Source organism: Chrysemys picta, chromosome 2 (assembly GCF_011386835.1).
Source record: "Chrysemys picta bellii isolate R12L10 chromosome 2, ASM1138683v2, whole genome shotgun sequence".
Taxonomy (NCBI): Eukaryota; Metazoa; Chordata; order Testudines; family Emydidae; genus Chrysemys; species Chrysemys picta.
Window position 1 is genome coordinate 114,857,131 of NC_088792.1, and position 15,087 is coordinate 114,872,217.

Sequence of the window (15,087 nt, forward strand, 5' to 3'; positions counted from 1 at the left end):
ATTGAATATACGAAGGGCCAAATGCAGCTTTTACTAAGTCCATAGACAGCCTAATCTCATACTGAAGTAGATGGAAGCTTTGCCTAAAAATAAGGACTGAAGAATTTCGTTAAATATAAATAGTTGACCAACTCTTCTAATTCTTGGTGGTTCAGCCTCTGAGGAAGTAGCTAATTCCCCAGATAGATTTGACCTGGGGACTGGCTAGTTTTCAGAGTTTTCCCTGTTAACTGATATTCCCTTTTCAAGTCAAAGATGTACATTTACAAAAATCTGGTATAAAGTTTCTTCATGCCCTGCCTCATTACTTTTTTGCCCCCATTAGGACTGTGTCTGATCCCTTTCTTCCCTACCACTCCCTTTATGCTCGTTTTTCCATACACCCAGAGAAACTTCTAGGCTGATTTTTTTTACATTAAGAGAACGCAACAAAACAAGAAAGAACAAAAGTGAAATGAGAGCAGATAGTGTGTATCTCTTCACACAATGGCTGCTGCCCCAGGAGACTCAGAAATGTAACAATAAAGTACACAGAAAAAAAGGCCTACGTTTTTAAACACTGGAGCCTAAAGTCAGGCTCCAAAGTTCATACAGGTGGGATTTTCGGAACTACTTGTGTGACCTAAGAGCACAAGGCCCACTGATTTCCATATTTTTGAAAATGTTAGCCAAAATTATAGTCACCATTCTGCCTTCTTGCAGATACGAATGTCTATGTCATTATGTGATGAAAGCCTTTAACAATGGACAGCAGGAGATGCAAGAGAACAGAGGACTTTACTCATAATGTATACTTGCAAGGCTGCAGAAATGAAAGTGGTTGGGAAAGGGGTATCTCATGCCATTGATATTAAAGCATTTCATTTTCATCAGACAAACAAGATGGGTTTGTTTAGTTTTCAAAGAGAGTGATCTATCCCCATTAAGGACTAAGTGCTTTTCAAATCCTATTTAGCAATATTTGAGGTATCTGAACACAAAAAAGAATCAAAAACCTATAAAATGTATTTTCTTTTATATGTTTCTATATTACAAAATTGAATCCTGATTTGGAAGAGCATCCCTATTCAGGACAGCACTTAAGTACATGCTTAATGTTAGGTGTATGCTTGAGATGCTCAGTTAGGACTTAAACTTATGCTTCAGTGCTGTCCTGAATAGCAATGAACATAAGGATGTGCTTAACTTCTTTCCTGAACTAAGGCCTGAGAGAACAACATTTTCCAAATAATGGGGGGGGGGGGGAGTTCATTCTAGTGATAAAACTACCTATATCAAGTTCTAGCTACATCTATTTAGGTTCTTATAGTGCCCATCACCACAGTATAGGAGTGCTTTCCAGAAGAGAATAGTAATATTAAATGCCAAAAGGCCAGTGATCTAATTTCCCACCTTATTTCACCTAAAATAGTCAGTGATTTAAGATAATAAAATAAGAACATAAGAATGGCCATACTGGGTCAATCCAAAAGTCCACTAGCCCAGTATCCTGTCTTCTGACAGTGGCCAGTGTCAGGTGCCCCAGAGGGAATGAACAGAACAGGTAATCTTCAAGTGATCCATCCTCTGTTGCTCATTCCCAGCTTCTGGCAAACAAAGGCTAGGGACACCATTCCTGCCCATCCTGGCTAATAGCCATTGACGGACCTATCCTCCATGAATTTATCTAGTTCTTTTTTGAACCCTTTTATGGTCTTGGCCTTCACAACATCCTCTAGCAAGGAATTCCACAGGTTGACTGTGCATTGTGTGAAGAAATACTTCCTTTTATTTGTTTTAAACCTGCTGCCTATTAATTTCATTTGGTGACCCCCATAGAGAGAAATAGTTTCTCTCTCTCTTTCTCCTCCTTCCTTCTTATCTATTATTTTTAGTTGTGTCTGCACGAATGAGTTGGAGTCCTCAATTCTTCAATGGCATGAGGTCCAGGAACATAAGCATGAACCTCTTCCATCTTTCATTCAGCTCAGAAGGATGCTTGCCCTGAAATAAGCAACTATGGGTGTATCTACACTGGAAGTGGAAAATGTAATTTCCAGCATGAGCAGACATACCCGCACTAGCTCTGACTGAGATAGTGCGATAAAAATAGAAATGTAGCCACACTGGTGTGGGCAGCAGGAAGGACTAGCTTCCTCAAGAACAGCCCCTCTGAAACTATATGTACATACTCAGGAGGCTGGCCTCTCTTTGTGGAAGCTATACTTCTAATCTTAGTGCGTTAGCTTGATCAAAGCTAGCATAGTCATGTCTATTTGAGCTGGAAATTACACCTTCCAGCTCCTGTATAGACATACCCTGAGAAAACACTGCATTGTAACATCCACTGGCTTATTCAGATCATCATTTTGTTTTGATTTTTTTTTTTTTAAATTTCCTCTCTCTATTCCCAAGCTCCTGTTGTAGCTCCTGTTCTGTTGTACCTGAGCTATATGGCATGTTTGGAGCTGGAGGTTTATTTTAATCTAACCCATTAAACAAATAGAACTACCGGTAAAAACCAGAATGGACTGTCACCCTGATTCAGATCTGTTTCTCTTGCAAACTTTTTGTCCTTCCTTTGCTGAGGAACAAGAGGGCCTTTTTCAGCATCATTTTTGAGGGTTTATTTGATGAAGCAGCCTTCCAATAGATGTGGTTGATTCAGTCAGCTTGCTGCTGTCCAAGTAGCACAGGGAAATAATGTTAACTGATTGTAGCTTCTAGTACCACTGGGGAACCTGCTGGCTAATAGTGCATTTGCAAATGCAAAAAAAGAGCCTGCAGAGTTCTAAAAAGACATTAAATTGGAACCTTATCATGCTGACTTGTTATTGATTGGGGAAAATGACCTTGATATTTTATATAATTCCACATTTTCATTCTCCCTGTCCTCTTTTGCAATGTTAACAACACAACAAAAAAGTTCTTGTTGCTGCTGTGAAGGATCTGTTAAGCAGGGGACTATAACTCCCATGAGCCTCTCCCTGCTGCACATTCCCTTCACCTGGTCAGGCAGGGAACCCAGGAAATGGCCAGGCTCTGTTTCGAAGCAGCAGCTGCATGATGAGATAGGAGCTGCAGAGAAGATGGATGGAAAGAGACAGACTGTGACAGCCAATCACAGCTGGGTGCAGGTCTGTGTGAGACCTATGGGGGAGCAGCAGCAGCTGGGCAGGGAGCCAATGCAGAAGTGCCCCAATGAGAGAGACAAACTGAGCCTGGCAGGTGCTTACTGGATTCCTATCTCAGTGTTCTTCAATTGGTGGCCAAGGGCCACTTCCAGCCCACCCACCGCCAGGTGTCAGCTATTCCTTCATGCCTCCTGGGAAGCAGCAGCAGCATTCTCTCCCTCCCCTCAGGATCCTAGCCTGTTCTCATGGGGGGCAGGGGCAGGGGCAGGGGCAGGGGCAGGGGCGGAGGAGGAGCAGTTTGTGCTCCCAGAAGTGGAGTGGGGAACAGAAAGAGCCCTGCTGCTCTGGATGGCTCCTCTCCTTCACCCTTCTGTTTTTGAGAGCAGGGATGGTTCCTCTGCTCTTTCCCCCCTGTAACACCTGGCCTGGGAAAGATGAAGCCGGGGAAGAACCCTAGAGCTGCTCCCCACTGCAGCCCTCCTCCCAGCCTGGGAGAGGAGGGGTAAAGAACCCCCATAGGAGCAGAGGCTGGAGAGCTGGGAGTTGTAAGGGCTGAGCAGATGGGTGGACTAGAGGGCAGACCTGATGGAGGCCTGAACTGAGGGGGGCTGGGTAGATGCACTTCAGTTTATTTTCCCTCTGTTTACCATTATGCCTTGTATTTAATTTAGAAACTTTTCATTTGCATGTAAACATATTTGAGCTAGACGGTGTTGCTCTATTTCAACTTACAGTGGTGCCCTTTTAATCAGGCACTTAATCAGGTGCTTATACAACATAAAGCGATCAGTAATTGACATGCCTTCATTAGTTAGCTTGATAGCTGCACAATATTTTTTTTTTTAAAACACAGCAAGTGTCAAAATTTCAGGCAATAAGAAAGGGAAATTAGATGTCCATCCTTTTCTTGGAAGTTTAACTTCTAATTTTAATTTCATCGTTTTAATAGAATTAATAGCATGCTGTTTAAATAGCATTACGGGGTATCTGTATAACGATTTGTTTGTAGAATTTTATTGGTATTTTGTCTACTGGCATGTTTAACCTGTTATTTTGAGATTAATAAATACAGTCCAGCACACTGTCCTGAAATGGTCACTGTGACCCCTGGCCAGTGGCAGGCTCACTATAGAGCAAAAACTTGAAGAGCCCTTTGGCCTTCCAAGATGTAGATATGGCCTTACCCAGGCTGCCATAAAATGTAATTGAATACCACTATCTTATCTGCTTGAATAGAGCACCCCAGGCAGTAGCCCTGAAAAGTCCTAGCTCTCAACTGGACTGCCCCAGAGACCGAAAACAATTACCACTATTGCTAACTTGAACTGTACTGTTAAGCCTCTGTACCTAAGGTATCTGCAACCTACTTATTTCCTGACAGCCCTAGTAAAATAACCATTCAGACACATGGCTACCTGAAAGGCTATTGGGACCTACCGGGGCTAGTTCCTATAAGGCCTAGCTGCTGAAGCACCTTCTGTGCTTGCCTTGAAGTCATGGTACACCCAGTACGGTTCTGGTATCTTAAGGGTTTGCTGTATTCGAACTCTGATCAGCTTCAGTAATTACACTTCTTTAACATACCCAGTTCTGAGTAAAGAAACCAACAGAACAAACAATAAGAGAAGCTTAACAAAAGAGACTGCCTGTAAAAAGATGGCACACAGACAAGTCTAGAAGCAAACAATACACTTATGATTCAATTCTTAGCCACCCCCAACCTCACTTTCCTGCTTCTTTATAACATAGCAAATCCAGGGCCTCTACCTAAAGTGTTGAGTCCCCACCAGCATACAATTTTCCTTAGATATCACTGATGGGAAGGGAGATGCAATAGTCTCTCATCTTCAGATACCAACCCTAGAGCTGAGCAGGATTAAAACAACTTCACATTAAATACCAAGAAAAGCAGAACAATGATTGTTTTCTTAGATGGAGAATTAAATTTAATTTAGATCAAGAAAGCTGCTCTCTGTTTATGGGGCTCAATCCTGCAGGGTCCCGAGCATCCTGGCCCAATCCACCAAAGCACTTACCCATGTGTTTAACTTTAAATACATGAGCAGTCCCATTGAAATCAATGGCCTTTAGACTCATGAACTTTAGTGAAGTGTAGGATCCCTACAGAGGATTCTCAGCTGTTGTAAATCATCATAGCTCTACTGAAGTTCTCTCCATTCAAACTAGGCCAACTTAGATCAGCTGAGGATCTGGCCTATTGATTTACATGGAAGAACAGTAGTTAGAGTGCTCTTAAAGCATCTTTGTTATTTGATTTATGATGTGGTCCCATTAGGAGAAAGTGTGCTCTGGCTTGCTCACCGTCAACAAAATCACAACAGGCCTTAAATCTGAACTAAGGGAATGGGAAATTTTTAAACCATTTTATCAATTAACCTTTTTTAATATTTTGATTGGGTAATACTAATTTTACTTAAATGCTTTCATTAAACCAAGGAAAATTAAAATTTTACACCAAATTTTGCAAGATAAATATTGACTCTTATATAGAGGGTAATAAAGAAGACTAATGAAGTAATACCATGTATTTTATAATGTCAGTGTATAATTATTCTAAGAATGTTGACATCTTAAGGACTTGATCCAAAGCCCAGTAAAGTCAGAGTAAAGACTCCATTGACTTCAGCTGGAGCTAGATTAGAAAAAGGTGCTGAGTATTCCTCCAAGGGCTGAGCACGCTCATCTTCCAGTGGTAACATTAGGTGTTGAGAGTTCATGGCATAGCCCAAGAGTGCTCAGAATGCTCCAACAACTCCACTCTTAGCATCTTCTTCTATCCAGAGAACAACAGAGATCCACAGATGCATGTTTGTTTTAAATAGCAATAGTAATCAAAAGGCTATACACCAGAGGGCTATTAATAGGTTCAGATTTTAAAACAAAGAAGCCCCATTCTCTTTTGACTTAGGTATAACTTAGTTATAATCAGTGCCTACACCTTCACATTGTTAACTAATTGGTAGGCCTGTTCAATAATGAGAGCAAGAAATATGATTATTGTACTGGAAACACATTTATGTAGCAGTAATCAACAGCTAATTAATGCAGCATATAATAGTTGCATATTCATTAAAATCAGGTAATTATTTATTAAAATACAAATATTTGGATGTCTGTTTCTCACATTAGAATATACAGTAGCCTATTGTGCTTTTCCACTTGATTAGTTCATGATATTCACTGGATTTCTCTTTAAGATGTACCTCGGGAATTATCAAGAACACTAGCCTATGAAAAAACAGAACAGAACACGCTGATAGAATATGTTGTAAATGTACCACCTCAGCACACTCAGTCAATTATTTTCCCCACAGAGTATCTACAAAGAAATCAATCTTTGTTACCATGCATATAATGCCAATCGTAGGTCCTGTTTAAGGTCATGTTAGCCCCTGGCCATGGCAATACATGGCCAACCCACTATGTACACAATATTGGAGATGACCAGCTAAACATGTAGCCAAAAAATTAGTGGGTTGGTGTCACTTTTGAGTTTTTCCAAGACATTAGGCTTTTTCTGTGCATTGATCAGAGCTAGAGTGCACTGGGTTTTTAGATGTGCATTAGCGTGGACAAAATGTAAAAATGAAGTAACCAACCACTTGTGGTTATTACAGATCCCATGGCACATTTCACAACAATAGAAATTTGTTAAATTAACCCTTGCACTTTGGCCTAATTTTGACTTGGATAATGACAATATATTTTTCCTTTTCATCACTTGGCTATACTATTCTTTTTCACTTCCTCTAATATACTCTTGTATAGTGTTACTGTCAAAACAGCTGCTGTACTTAACTTCAGTGGCAGGTGAAGTGATCACTAGGTGTGGGGGATGAATTGTGCATAGTTTTTTTTGTTTTTGATTTTAGTATTTATGATGGTATGTTGGGGAACAGATCATCTATTAGACAGTAAAAGCACAAAGTACCTATTGATTTTGGTAACAGGCCACAGTTAAATTCTTCTGAAGATTAAACTTTCATTTTTAATTTTTTTTTTTTTTTTTTTTTTTTTTTTTTGGAGGACTGCCAAATAGCGCTGGGTTTTTATAGCCCATTATTACTATTAACTATTTGTAATACTACGCCCCATATTCTTCATAGAGATAGTTATGATAGGAATATGGCATAACTAAGATATGTTTCATGCAAGATGTGTCATGTAAGTTATCATTGGAAAGGTTATGATTTAATGAATGTGATTATCCTATTTATATGTATGCATTATTTCTGTATCTGAAGTTAGAAATATTGACTATGTATCAGTTGCAAAAGTGTTTGTACCTGGGGAATGCCCACCAGACAAAATGCAATCAGTGTGGCTGATTAGGCAATAAACCATTAGGGAGAACTATAGGTCTTTGAAGATGCTAATCTCCCACCTTCCTGAGAAGCTTCCTGGGATGCTGCTTTGACACTGCAGGGTCATATGATCGTGTCACCTGGTACTGGACCCATCTTGGCGTGCTAGTATTTTTCCACAAAAGGGGTGGAAACCAAACTGGGGAAACAAAGGAATCCCGCCATATGTAAATCCTATTTAAGGCAGGGAAGTGAGTTAATCAGGGCTCCTACTTCACTGAATCCCGACCCAGGATAACTGCTAAACAGGATGCCTAAAACAACATTCAGGGTGAGAAATATTTAAAAAATAAACGATACAGAAGGTTTGAAGCGTCAGTTATTGGTCATTGGGAGTAACATACAGGGTATAGGGGGATGCTAGTATTTTGGGGTTAGGCAGCACACATAATATATACAGACTGCAATGTCCCCAGTGGGGGGATAAATGGTGGGCAGGATCAATATACAGCCGACAAGCAGTGAGGGTCCATCACTCATACAGAAAGTACAGACAGTCATGGGTACAAGTAAGCGGGCTGGGTAATGGGGATGAGGTGACCCTCACGTGGTGGTATTCAGTTAGGTTTGGTGGGTTCAGGGGATAGAGTCCAGCAGGGGGGGTTTGTCACCAGTTTCTTTAGTGACTTGAGCTTAGTTTGCATGTTTGTTTTATTTGCTCAGTAATCTGGTTTGTTGTGTTTGCTAACCCTTACAATCACTTAAACTCTATCCTTTGTAGTTAATAAAGGAGTTTTGTTTTCTAAAATCCAGTTTGTGGAATTCATAACTGTGGGTGGGGGACAAAAAGCTGTGCATATCTTTCACCACACTGAGGGAGGGAGTGAATCTCATGAGCTCACTCTGTACAGATTTCTGTGCAAGGCAAGACAATACAATTTTGGGTTTACACTCCAGAGGGGGTGTGCACTTGAGTGCTGGGCAATTCCCTAGTTGAAGCCTACCCACGCAGAGCTGATTTCAATGTCTGCGTCTTTCTGTAGCTAGGTGTGTCCCAACCTGCGTGTGTGCTGGAGGAGGCTGGTGGAATAGGCAGGCTCAGTGGTACCCCAATATATCAGGTGGCACCCCGGAGTGTGTGTGGGCGGGTAGCCTGTCACATATAGCACCTAGGACCCCTAGTCATGGGCGAGGATCCCATTGTGCTAACCACTGTACAAACAGACAGATGATACAATGGCACTGAACATGCAACCCCTGCCCCCCTCCAAGAATAAGAACTTTTCACAAGTTTTGAAATAGCATAATAGAAATAAATATTTAAGAAAAATGCATTATTTATTATTTTGACCTGGCAAATAATTTTTATCTGTAATCATACAGGCAGAGTATATTTCTAACATTCACTATGGTCCAAATCAGTCATGTAACCAAACACACTCAAGGAAGATTCAGAAATAGTGAATTAAAAGAGACAAACATGGTTCAACAGGACAGCCATTTGGAAGTCAAACAAATACTTGCTCTTATGTTTATTTAATGTAAATAGGAGACCTCCAAAATATGAAAGCTGCGCGGGTAGCGTGAATTGTTAGGTAATGTCCTTTATGGTTGTGAACATCATAATGCATTTACTGTGAACAAACACAAGGAAGTAACAAAGGCGAAAGCACTACCCTACTTTCATCAATATTATTTCTGTTGCATTCAGTCATTGCTAGTTGAAATATATTGCCAAGGTAGTGTGTGGTAGCTCTCCCTGCTACTGACTAGGTGCTACCTGCTACTCTGTGGAGGAAATTTCATTCAGCAACTTTCACTCTCACCAACTTCACTCTAAAATAGTGGTCCTCAACCTATTTATCGTGGGCTGCATATGCGGCCCACAATGTGTTACTTGGTCGCAGGTTGAGAACCACAATGTGCACACATCCGCCCGAATCTGCCCCCCCCCAGACCACTATGCCCAGCATCTCCCACCCAGAGACCCCTCCACAGAGTGGGGCTAGGAGTGGAGCCCTGGGCACCGGGCCGGGTGGCAGGGCAGCTAGATATCCCATCCCATCTCCTAGAACTGGAAGGGACCTTGAAAGGTCATCGAGTCCAGCCCCCTGCCTTCACTAGCAGGACCAAGTACTGATTTTGCCCCAGATCCCCAAGTGGCCCCCTCAAGGATTGAACTCACAACCCTGTGTTTAGCAGGCCAATGCTCAAACCACTGAGCTATCCCTCCCCCCAAGGTGGCAGCCCAGACCCTGACTCCGCAGAGCTGGCCAGAAGCCCTAACGCCGACCCCAGACCCTAACCCCATAGGGCAGCCCCTGGACCCCAAGCCTTGTGGGGCCAGGCGGCAGCCCTGGATTCTGGACTGTGTGGGGCTGGCTGGCAGCCCTGGACCCCGCCATGCCGGATGGCTGCCCCGGACCATGTCGCGCCGCCCAGCAGTCCTGGGCCACGCTGGGCGGCCAGGCAGCTGGGAAGCTGGACCTTGCTGCGTGGCCAGGCGGCCCTTAGCACACAGCTGGGCTGCAGCTGTGCGCTAACTGGGCTGCGGGTTGAGAACAGCTGCTCTAAAACAAAAAAAGAAATACGTAAAAGCATAAAAACTTGTCAGGTCACACGACAATACATCTATTAGGTCTAATTGGGTTCAGCAGAGCCAGGACATATGGCATAAATAGAGAAGCCAAAACTGGCTATTTCTATCCTCAGAATGGAAGAGGAATCATTTGCTTAGCATAATTAAAGAGACAGATAGATGATTTTACCCCATGGAGCTTGCAATCACACTGAAAGAATAAGCTGTACAGCCTCCATGTAGCAAGGGAAACTGACCAAATATGCCACTCCAAAATGTGTGTGGCATGTTGGATGCCGGCTGGCTGTATTGCTCCCTACAACAGAAGCAGTGCCGTTATAAAGCATATTGTTGTGAAATGCTTCTTGTGAACAATGGGAGCTACAGATGCTCAGTACAGTAACTGCTTGCTTCATGTTGTAGTTATGTTCCTGAAAAATGTGACTTTAAGTGAAACGATGTTAAGCGAATCCAATATTCCCATACGAATTAATGTAAATGGAGGGGGGTAGGTTCCAGGGAAATTTTTTTCACCAGACAAAAGACTGTATTATATATGTATACACAGTATAAGTTAAAAACAAAAAAAATAATACTGTACACAGCAATGATGATTGTGAAGCTTGGTTGAGGTGGAGTCAGAGGGTGGGATATTTCCCAGGGAATGCCTTACTGCTAAATGATGAGCTAGAACTCAGCTGAGCCCTCAAGGTTAATACATTGTTAATGTGGCCTCATACTCTACAAGGCAGCACCAATGGAGGGAAGGGAGGCAGTATAGCAGACAGAGATAGAGACACACCCCCTGCACGTGAGAGAGAGAGAGACACGCATTGCCCCTTTAAGTATGCTGAACGACTCTAAGTACACTGCCTTTTTAAGTAGACCAGGAAGTTGAGACAGCAACTGCTGCCAGCATGCTCCCTCTGTCCTGAGCCCTGCTCTTTGGAGATGGGCAGGAGGGAGGGGGACACCCTGATATTAGCCCCCCCTCTTTCCCACCCCCATGCACAGCAAGCAGGAGGTTCCTGGGAGCAGCTCCAAGGCAGAGGGCAGGAACAGCACATGGAAGTTGGGGGAGGGACAGCTGAACTGCCGGCAATTGATAGCCTGCTGGGCGGCTGCCGCACAGGGAACTTAGGGGAGTGGGGAGCTGTTAGGGGGGCTGCTGGTCCACCCTGGTTCCAAGCCCCCACCAGCTAGCTCCAAGGGGCTGCTCTTTCTGCAAGCAGTGGACAAAGCAGGCAGCTGCCAAACAACGTTATAAGGGAGCATTGTGCAACTTTAAACGAGTATGTTCCCTAATTGATCAGCAACGTAACAATGAAACAATGTTATCCAGAATGACTTTAAGTGAGGAGTTACTGTACCTCTGAAATCCATCCACTTGTTTATTTTTTATATGAATGGTCTTGGGGTCAAAACACTGGACTGGGATCTGATGACCTGGGTACAATCCATAGCTATGCCATACACCTCCTGTGGGTCCTTGGGGAAGTCACTTAATCTCTGCCTCTATTCCCCCATCTGGAATAGTTAGGGGAGACTATTGTCTTTCTCCCACCATCTGTTCCTCTTGTCTGTTTAGACTGCAAGGTGTTCAGGGCAGGAAATGCAGTGTTTCCAACAATGAGGTCCCACTCTCAGCTGGGTGCTATACAGGTGCTACTATAATACAGATTATTATTACTTCAGTGCCTAGCTCTGGGCGCCAACTTAGTAGCCTATATAAATATAAAGTGTTAGAGCAAGATGGGCCCAAGTGGGAAAACTCAGACCCAGTTTTGAACTCTCCTTGAGATGGGGTGCTCAGATTCATAGATTCTAGGGCTGGAAGGGACCTCGAGAGGTCATAGAGTCCAGTCCCCTGCCCTCATGGCAGGACCAAATACTGTCTAGACCATCCCTGATAGACATTTATCTAACTTACTCTTAAATATCTCCAGAGATGGAGATTCCACAACCTCCCTAGGCAATTTATTCCAGTGTTTAACCATCCTGACAGTTAGGAACTTTTTCCTAATGTCCAACCTAAACTTCCCTTGCTGCAGTTTAAGCCCATTGCTTCTTGTTCTATCTTTAGAGACTAAGGTGAACAAGTTTTCTCCCTCCTCCTTATGACACCCTTTTAGATAGCAGTTTTCAGGTATCACGTCCCCTCTCGTCTTCTTTTCCAAACTAAACAAACCCAATTCTTTCAGCCTTCCTTCATAGGTCATGTTCTCAAGACCTTTAATCATTCTTGTTGCTCTTCTCTGGACCCTCTCCAATTTGTCCCCATCTTTCTTGAAATACGGTGCCCAGAACTGGACACAATACTCCAGTTGAGGCCTAACCAGCGCAGAGTAGAGCGGAAGAATGACTTCTCGTGTCTTGCTCACAACACACCTGTTAATACATCCCAGAATCATGTTTGCTTTTTTTGCAACAGCATCACACTGTTGACTCATATTTAGCTTGTGGTCCACTATAACCCCTAGATCCCTTTCTGCTGTACTCCTTCCTAGATAGTCTCTTCCCATTCTCTATGTATGAAACTGATTTTTCCTTCCTAAGTGGAGCACTTGGCATTTGTCTTTGTTAAACTTCAGCCTGTTTACCTCAGATCATTTTGAATTATGACCCTGTCCTCCAAAGCAGTTGCAATCCCTCCCAGTTTGGTATCATCTGCAAACTTAATAAGCGTACTTTCTATGCCAATATCTAAGTTGTTAATGAAGATCTGAAGCTTTGGGTTGGCTGAATCTAGAAATAGGGACCAGTTGTGAAATTTAGGTTTGGATTCAAATGTCCTCATGCTTTCAGAGGCAGGGCTAGCATATTGCATGAGAGAAGTAAGTTGAACCAGCCCTTTTATTGGTGCAGCTTGTGCAGAGAAACAAAAGAGTTCTTTCCACCCTTTTGCCTCAATATGAATGAGCAGCAAGGGTCAGAATCTGGCCCTGTGTGGTCTGTCTAAGCTTATGGCACAGATCTATCCATGCATTTTAAATTAAAATGTTGACATTGAAACGACAGACTTACAGTAGAAATGTGTAACCGTCAAATATCAATTAAACCAGTGGTTCTCAAAGCCGGTCTGCCGCTTGTTCAGGGAAAGCCCCGGCGGGCCGGGCCGGTTTGTTTGCCTGCCACGTCTGCAGGTTCGGCAGATTGCGGCTCCCACTGGCCGTGGTTCGCCACTCCAGGTCAATGGGAGCTGCGGGAAGGGCGGCCAGCACATCCCTCAGCCCATGTCACTTCCTGCAGCCCCCATTGGCCTGCAGCAGCGAACTGCAGCCAGTGGGAGCTGCGATTGGCCGAACCTGTGGATGCGGCAGGTAAACAAACTGGCCTGGCCCGGCAGGGGCTTTCCCTGAACAAGCAGCGGACTGGCTTTGAGAACTACTGAATTAAACTACACTGATGTCTATGTTAATTTTCTTTCCATTTTAAAACAAGCATTTTTGTAAATAGATAAACCATAGTTGCCATTTCTGTACTTCTGCCAATATGAATGTTCTCTTCCCTTTGTTTGACTGCTCAGTTTTTAAGTGTCCAGGGCTTTGCGCCTTGATAATAATTTCCTCCATTTTAATATGTAGTTTTACTGCCATATAAATGCTGATGTTCTAGGAAAGATTGCTTGCCTCTTAAGAGGACATGCCATTTGATACCTTAACGTTCATCTTCAAGCAGAAGTCTGCTTTCTGAAATCACTGATCTTTGGCCTCTGCTATGTCAATTTTTAATACCCCCCTATTTATAATTTAAATGAATTTTGTCTAGTTAAAGTGGTTAAACATCTGCAAACACACCTGAACCCAAGATAGGAAATCACTAGTCACAAAACTAGATTTATTTTATTAAAGAACATATGTTATTGTACAACATGTACATTTCAGAGACACAAAACAAGAAACCTTCTCACTTATATGGTGACATTGCCCACTAAAGCCTTGCTCATCTAAGGTGCTGAGTGCTCCCTGGGAAATGCAAAGTGCCCTCAACTTCCATTGACCTAGAAGTTGAAGGGGCTCAGGACTTCCAGGAAACTCAATACCTCATAAAAGCAGCCCTAAGAAACATTTTCCTTTCCTGAATTGTAGGAATATAGACCCCATATTAGGCCTGAGTGAACTATGGTTTTAAATTGAGTTTGAATATTCACATGAGCAATCACGCCCAAAGCACATGACAAAAAAGAATGAACTCATGAGAAAGATCATTTGTGTTAAACTTGTAGTGACTCTTTGGAATACCAGTGTTATCATATCTAAGGTTCGGGAAATAAAGGAAACAGTTAATCGGGCACCAGGAGTAGTAAATAATTGGTGCTTAGTCCAGTAATGGGGGGAAAATATGGCAAAGTCAGATATGGAAAAAAAACCCTTGAAAAGAGCAGGGTTTGGCCCTAAATTGCTTCAGCTGGCTTTCACGAAGGTTCAATAAGTTAGCTAGAAATGCCATCACTTGTTAGTGTATAAAAAAGCAAGGTTTTCTAGGGGTTCTTTGTCCGACTTTTCCTTATCCCTCTAGAGTCATGCCATGATAGGAAGGGGTCTCCTGGGGCTGATCAGGTCGTGCATATTCGGCTAATGCTTATAACTGTATTGTTGCAAGGATATAGACTATGAGGGTGTATATGCTTAGATTGATACCAAGTGGCCTTTGGATTAATAAAGAAATGCTTGTGTGGAAATTGAGTCATGGTGAACCTTAAACTTATTAGGAAAATTATTTCCAAACACAAATAAATTTTTTACTGCTGTTTCAAGGAGATATGAAGTAGAGTGGGTCAGATTCTGCCCTGATTTACACCCTGCACATCTGCACTGAAGTCAAAAGGATTGCAAAGCATGTATGTCAGCAAAGAATTTGGACAAGCAAGTGAACAGGACACTATTCAAGATGCACCAGGATAGGGGGAATATCCCTTAACAACTGTAAATTCACCTCCTAGTAAGAGTGTGGCTGAGAGAACAACCACAAACCCTCATTTCAAAAGAGGAAACTGGAAACCAGCCACAATAGAGTGTAGGACACCGCCTAGTGTACACATGGCCTTTGAGTTTGATCCAAATCCAGGCAA

At 42.7% G+C, this 15,087-nt stretch overlaps 1 protein-coding gene across 7 annotated transcripts in view; it reads right to left on the minus strand.

The window, feature by feature from the left end:
- MOCOS (molybdenum cofactor sulfurase) overlaps positions 1–15,087 on the minus strand; it is a 375,701-nt gene that overhangs the window by 260,553 nt on the left and 100,061 nt on the right. The gene's annotated exons all lie outside the window — the stretch shown is intronic.